The 6,855-nt window shown below is 44.8% G+C and overlaps 1 protein-coding gene across 1 annotated transcript in view; it reads left to right on the top strand.

Annotated features, from left to right (window-relative positions):
- Nucleotides 1-4,334: 4,334 nt before the first annotated feature.
- The window catches only part of LOC124409010 (MOXD1 homolog 2), an 87,225-nt gene continuing 84,704 nt past the window's right edge, over nt 4,335-6,855 (top strand). The window contains exon 1 of the mRNA XM_046886395.1: nt 4,335-4,781. The gene's annotated coding sequence lies outside the window, so the exon portion shown is untranslated. The remainder of the gene's footprint in view (nt 4,782-6,855) is intronic.

Raw genomic sequence — 6,855 nt, 5'->3', positions numbered from 1 at the left:
TATGTACGATTAACCCGTTACTGACCTCATTAGTACGCGGCTCAAGCTCGACGTTGCACGTTATACCTAAATATTGCGGTAATGAAGGCTGATAGTCACGCGCATTATTTCTACGACACAGAATATCCTTTGCACAAAAGTGTATTATGTATACCTAGGAACAAAAATGTTCCACGGGGTGTTCGACCGTATTATTGTTCACATCCTCGGCATACATCAATAACAATAGAATTTTTTCCGAATGGTTATCCCACCGGGGAATAGGCAGCCGATTTTTACGGTCGCCGATCGTTATTACCGTCCTGCAGTTTATACCTCACGCAGAATGCGAAACATTTTATTGTCCGGGTCTCCTCATTCACTAATATCGCTCCACGGGTACCGGGCATCAAGCCCCCGCTGCCATATGGTATTCCTGCAGAGTTTATTTTCCGCGTTTGCAACCCCTTTTTTATACCCACACTGCACGTCTTCTTCGTTCGTTATTATTATTTACAACGGCGAGGTAGAAGCGGTTATAACTTTACCAGTTTATTAGCCGGTTTCCTTTTTTTTTCGTCTTCTTTCAATCCTTTCTCTTCCTCTTGTGATATTCACTTTTCTACCCGCGCTAATCCTTTTATGTTTTAATTGCACAGGCGTACCGCAATGACCGCACCGTCTAGGTAAGCCGGGGAATATGAGCCGACCAACCTTTCCTGCCCTGCAGCAGACCTCAGCATTTTCCAAAAAGAATTTCCGGTCTTAACACCACGCGAGTAACGAAAGGGTACATCGATTTTCAACGAGGCCAATATCGCTGCAATATAACTGTCCAGTTTAACATTAGATGTGTAACATTTTCAAGAAAGTACTTGGCTCCTGTTGCGCCCCCTCCCCCTCCCCCCCCCCCCTCCCATTGGATCAGGACATCCGTCACTTTATCGCTTCGGTTTCCACCCTAGGTATATTCTTGTTGTTTCTATTATTCACCCTGAGCCGCGTAGGTCGGGAAATATGTACAACGCCGTTGCTCTTTCTTATAGACGTATATTTACATGCGGTACGTGATAACCGGGAGAGTCTGGTCTGAACGACGACGGTGAAAAATATACTAGACACTAGCCGTCGTTGAAAAGGTTTGAAAGTATTACCGAGGAGACGGAATTCTTTGTTGACATCAATTCCCCGTCATGATTCGACCGGCGATATTCATGGAACAGGTTTTTCTATCGCTATTTGCGGATAACATATATGTTGTAATAGTAATACGTTCAATTTATATCTTTGATAACATTTTCTTGCAGGCCTGTACCTAACATATAACGCGTTATTATCATGGAACATGACACGATTCACTGATGAATTGTGAAAATAACGATTTAGCATTTGAACAAGGTTTTCACACCTAACTACAGCAAGAATCTGACATTGTTAACGTCACACAGCTGAATATATTTCGGGGAAATTTTTGGGTGGACAGTTTTTCTTTCTTTCGTCTAATTGTAGCTTTTACTGTTTGCCGCTGGAATGGTTCAGTTGGTTTGATACGAATATTGTTTAAACATCATTTGTACAGGTGGGAAATCTTTTTTTACTTTGAACCATTAGAATTCCTTTGCACGATCGTTCACTCGTGAACAGTGCAATTAGGTCGAACCTTCGCTGATGTAGAATAGTCGTAATCAAGTTCTCCGTTACTTGTTACTTCGACTTTTACGTTTTCATTGTTTACAGTAATTTTTCTACTCGCTGTCTTGTATACCTATATACGTGCATACTACTCGAGGTGAAATTTTTCATTCTTAATCATTTCAGTTTGCCCCATACCCAGCTAGTCGACTTTGCACATTTCGTGCGTCTAGGTCTAATTTACTTTAAACTTAGAGAAAGCTTTCTACTTTTTGAACAAAATCAATTTATGATGGATGCGCAGTGCAGAAGTTCTTTCGAGGGAATACAATATTTTGTTGTGAATAAAAGAATCTATCGAATAATTTTGGATGAACGAATATATATATGTAATTTTCAATTCAATCGAGCTGTTATTTGGCTGTTTTCAGCATCTAAAAACTTTTTTCATGAGGCTTAATTTTTATGTACCTTTCCGAATAAAGGCTCATCAGCACGCTACTCCGAAAGCATTAAAAAAAAAATCATCTTCTTAATTTCTTCAAGTTAGGCGAAGATCTCAATTTGCCTTAAAAAGTGTAAGGATAGAAATTTAAGTGATTTAGCGAACGATCTAAATATGAGTATATTTTTGGCAATCTCCGAATACGATATTGAGGTTCTACGTCACTTCGCCAGTAATAGTGCATATATCGGATTCGAAGTGAATTAACATAGGTAAATCTGGAGAATTATAGCCGCGAAATTGGTTGGAATCATTATACTGTTGGAAACACGACTACTGTTTCCCATCATCTGCTCTACGGTGACAAATAATTCTATTAACAACTCAAACCGATTGCCAAGTTAGGTTCAATATCCATTCAAATAGCCGAGAGAATTAACGTATGACGTGTTCGTTACTCATACCGGTTACGTCAAGAATGAATTTATTTCTGGGCTTACACCGTAACAAGATGTAAGCGAACCCCAGAGGCATTCGTTATTCAAACCCTTATAAACAGGGCATGAAGTATAAAGTTACTTGGGCGAAAAATTCCCTGAATCCAGTTTTCCGTAGGTACCCCGTATTACACATACTAAAGTAGGTTGGATCATTTCCGCGGGTATTTCCGGTCACGGTCGTGAGAGTTGATCCTGTAACAGGCTTAACACGCATGTGTTAACGCACGCGTATATACTTACATGTCGATATTCGCTAGCAGTAACGACGACGTCCTCGGAGGCTGGAGCTTTGGCAACCATAGGCGTGAGCATTAATTGAACAATTCGACGAGCCGGATCGAGCGATATACGTAACTTCTTAATTTGGGTCAAGACCAGGCGCCGGGCGATCCGCGATCCACGATCCACGATCCACGATCCTCGAAACCGCAGTCCGAGTGACGTGTACGACGTATACGACTCGCACGCTGCACGCTGCACGCCCGCTCGCTTCGATCCGAATTCCTCCAGAAATTCCTAGCGATATTGACCGAGTCATCGCGCCCTGGAGCATGAGAGGAAAATTCGTGATACCTGAACACCGTTGAACCGTGCGGCGATGCATGTGTGCAGTGAAACCGCACACGCCGCGCATATCGATACACAAATATATTAAAATCCGCTGGTAGAAACACGCGGACGTGCACGGCATCCCGCCTTCCAGCTTTATGCGCAATTCACGTAGGCGAACGCTCGCGGTATTGTGCCAAAAGGGACTTGACCCGGTTTTTGGTGCCTTTGACAGAATTTAACAAATACCATCATCGTGAACTAATCATGCACTTCAGCAGATTTTTCTTTATCCCTGAGTGTCAAGAGTTTGTGTGAATACAATGAGAAGTCATAAAACGAAATTGCACGAATGACGGTATACCTGCAGCAATTACGACGCAAATTTCGAGCGGATATACGTAACACCTTGATTCACAACGAAAAACATATCACGAACAGATATCGCAACTTCAAAACTCCATCCTGCCGACAGTTTTAAAAATTTTCAAACGACTGACTCGAAATTCTGCACGAACTCCTATACCTACCGACCCACCGCAGTAAGTATAGCTGGAATCACACCTCATAAACGTGTTCAACAGCGCATATAAAGCCAGTTCATTTAACCGAGGTCCTATCGGGACTAAAATATAGCCCGAGGTTCACAATCCGCCTGCAGCATGAACCACAAACGATCGGCAAAAATAGCGACTGGCTGATGGGAGGGGAGGGGGTCGATTTCTGCGATAGGTTGGGTCTGTCGTTCTCTCAAATAAAGTGCAGTAGCATACCAACACCGAAATAAGAGAGTGCCCACATACCTGGTCCCGTGCACCAGCGTCGGAGGGCTGGATAAGGGGCGAAGGGTGCGGCGAGGGTCGACCAAGAGGGTGACCCGGCAGGGGTGGTTTTGTCGAAAAGGTCCGAAAGAGGGAGTCCGAGTCGAGGCGAAACGGCGAGTGGAGGGGAGGACCTCGAGCACAACCAGTCGAGCCCCGGCCCCAGCTTGCAACGCGGTATTCAGTAGAGTGGCGAGAGCCGTTGCGAGCGGTGTAGGCTTCTCGCGATCGCTTCCAAGCTTTTAGCCGCACGACGGGACCGTCATTCGCCGTACGTCAGTCGAATATACATATGAAATTTAATTGTTGTGAACAGAGTTGTCAGTGCGATATATATTCACCGGACCAAGGATCGTTATCGAACGGGACAAATTCATCCACCCCAAAAAAAGGGGAAAAAAAGTAAACAATATAAACCGAGAATCCGGGCGAATAGTGACTCGGTGCTCGGTTCGATTCTCACCCTTAATTGGTTGCAGCGGGGATCACAACTACGAGTGGCGATACGATTAGTGACGTTTTTGGATTATTGTGATTGCTCCGATTCGTCGGTTGCGTAGTCGAGGCTCATCACCGTCGTTCATTGAAACTTCCGCATCGGGTTCGCTGCAGAGCCGATCTTTAGAGTGCGCGCCGATTTTTCGTAAGTTCGAAACGGTTTATCGAAGAAATCTAAGTTGAGTGACGAGTCTCTTCGGTGTTGTGACGTGGTTTTCGGTAATTGTGCGTGCCGAGGAAGGCTCGGGAAGAGGGGAGTCTTCTCTAGGCGAAGACGCGACCCATTACCGGACTGCAGACAAACGTGATATCGTAAAACGGGCGGCAAACTTGAAAGGAATCTTCGTCGAGCAAGTGGTAAGTTCTTACATCCCGGACTGAAATTAGTTATATTTCGAGACGGAGGGGAGCCGGAGGATCCGGAAGGCTCATCCAGAGGATCTCAAAGAAGGTCTTCCAGCGGCGCGCTTTGACCGTGATATCCGTCTGTTCGCCCATATTGCGTATACGATTGTAGGTGATGCACTAAAAGCCTTGTGTACACAATTGCCCCCTTCACCTCCGGCAACACCAGAAGGAGGAAACCTTTTATTACACGTTCGTTCTCACCCCTTTGACTGGATCTTTTATCGCGTTTTCTCGGTCCTCTCTGACACGCGAGCGCGATTCTTTCTTCCGAGAAGAATCTCGATGTGTTCGCGGGATGTTAAGTCTAAGTTTGCAATTAATCAAGGCGTGTGAACCGACGTTCGATATTTTTCTTGATCTCAAATCCGTACTTTATATCCTCGCTTCCGATAACAGAAACAACTGCCGGTGAAGACGAGGGTGATTCAATTCCAATGTTTAAAAATTCAAACTCTGGTCACGTAGCTTCAGATCCGAGCTACTGATGCTACTGACGAAGGTATCAGAATTAGCTTTTTTATACCTAGGTTCTAATCGTGTCGAGGATTTCAGGTGTTGATTCGTTTGTCCGACTGTTTTTGGTTCCGATTTGTATCGCTCGTAGTCGTATTCATGAAAAATTTGTTAGAATTTCTTGATACTTTTCAAGTTTTGCAAGTTGTCAAATTGTTTGTTTATGATTTTTAACAATCGAGTACGTTGGTCGACGAGGATAGTTACAAAGCGTCAACTCACCTCCGGTTAACCCGAAGATAATTGAGATTATGTTTCTTTGAGAGAGAGAGAAAGAGTATTCGAGCTTCTTCGTTGGATTATCATCTAGTGGTCCAGCAAGCCATGGTTGGTGAAAGACAGCTAATCTTCCCAAGTTCGATGGTGTGGGCAAAAACGCGCAGCCTCCGGCGTGACGATTGCAACGAAAAATTCGGCCGTTATGTTGAATATTGATGAGCGATTGGATTTGGACGTAGCAATATTAATTTTGATTCTTCCCGACTGGAGGATCAGATTTCCACAGTAGCAAGTTGCTGGTACTTTTGTCGTTCCGTGTCTTTCTCTTTCTTCTTCTCTCCTCTCTGTTCTCTTATTCGTATCCTACCTCACAGAAATTCTTGGTTTCGGTAAAATCTGGAACGAACAGTGAGCTGAAATTCCGAATCTCAAATCTCTGTGAGAGTTTTCAGACGCCAGGTTTATGCGTAAAAAATGTCGCTCGCTGTCACGCGGAGGATACCGTCGAGTTTCGTGGTTTGGGTGAAAAGTATAAATCCCGACTGCCTCTCAGCTGACGTATTTCTGGAAAAAAGAAGTCAGTTCAATTAAGAGATGAGAAAAAGAAGAAGAATAACGCCGGCACACGACTCTGCGAATCTGCAGCAGTGCTGGCTGCGGTCATTGTGCGACGCTCGATTATTGCGCAGGGGGTGAGGAGAGCCTATTTTACCGAGGGGAAAGTTGCGGAGATCCTGGAAAACACAAAGAAGTTCTTCGCCTTGTCGTCGTCGACGTCCTCGGCAGCTCCGCCCCCGAACACAAGCCTGCTCCCTGGGAACAACAAAACGAAATTAAAAGCATTGTCGTGTTGCTTACGGAAATAAGAAAAGTCCAGGTGAACTATATAAGCGTAAGCGTCTGCCTCTCTCCTCAACGCCGGAGAGAATTTCACTCCCCTTCCGTCTCTCTCTCTTTCTCTGTCTCGGAGGAGGAGTTGCACGTGTCTGTAAATCGGACGAAAATTGCGACGCGTTCGTTCTTTTCTTCTTTCTTTTCGCCTCTCCAAGTTTTCCCTCGTTCACTTTTTTTCCTTCACTTTTCCCCAACCCGACTTTGGAATACACAATCAAAGTTATAAGCAGGATGAAATGGGAAATAAACCAGGGCCGCGTGGAGGAGAGGAAAATTACCCGGCGACGAGAGCTGGGACGTCGACGAGCCATCTTTCTCTCTTCTTGTCCCCGTCGCGAAATCCGCCCTCCGCAGTTTGGATCAACGCGGATGCGATATCCATTAGTCGAGGAATAGC

This window comes from Diprion similis, chromosome 8, assembly GCF_021155765.1.
Source record: "Diprion similis isolate iyDipSimi1 chromosome 8, iyDipSimi1.1, whole genome shotgun sequence".
NCBI lineage: Eukaryota > Metazoa > Arthropoda > Insecta > Hymenoptera > Diprionidae > Diprion > Diprion similis.
The sequence above is the reverse complement of the archived record's forward strand: the minus strand, read 5'-3'. Positions and strand labels throughout refer to the sequence as shown.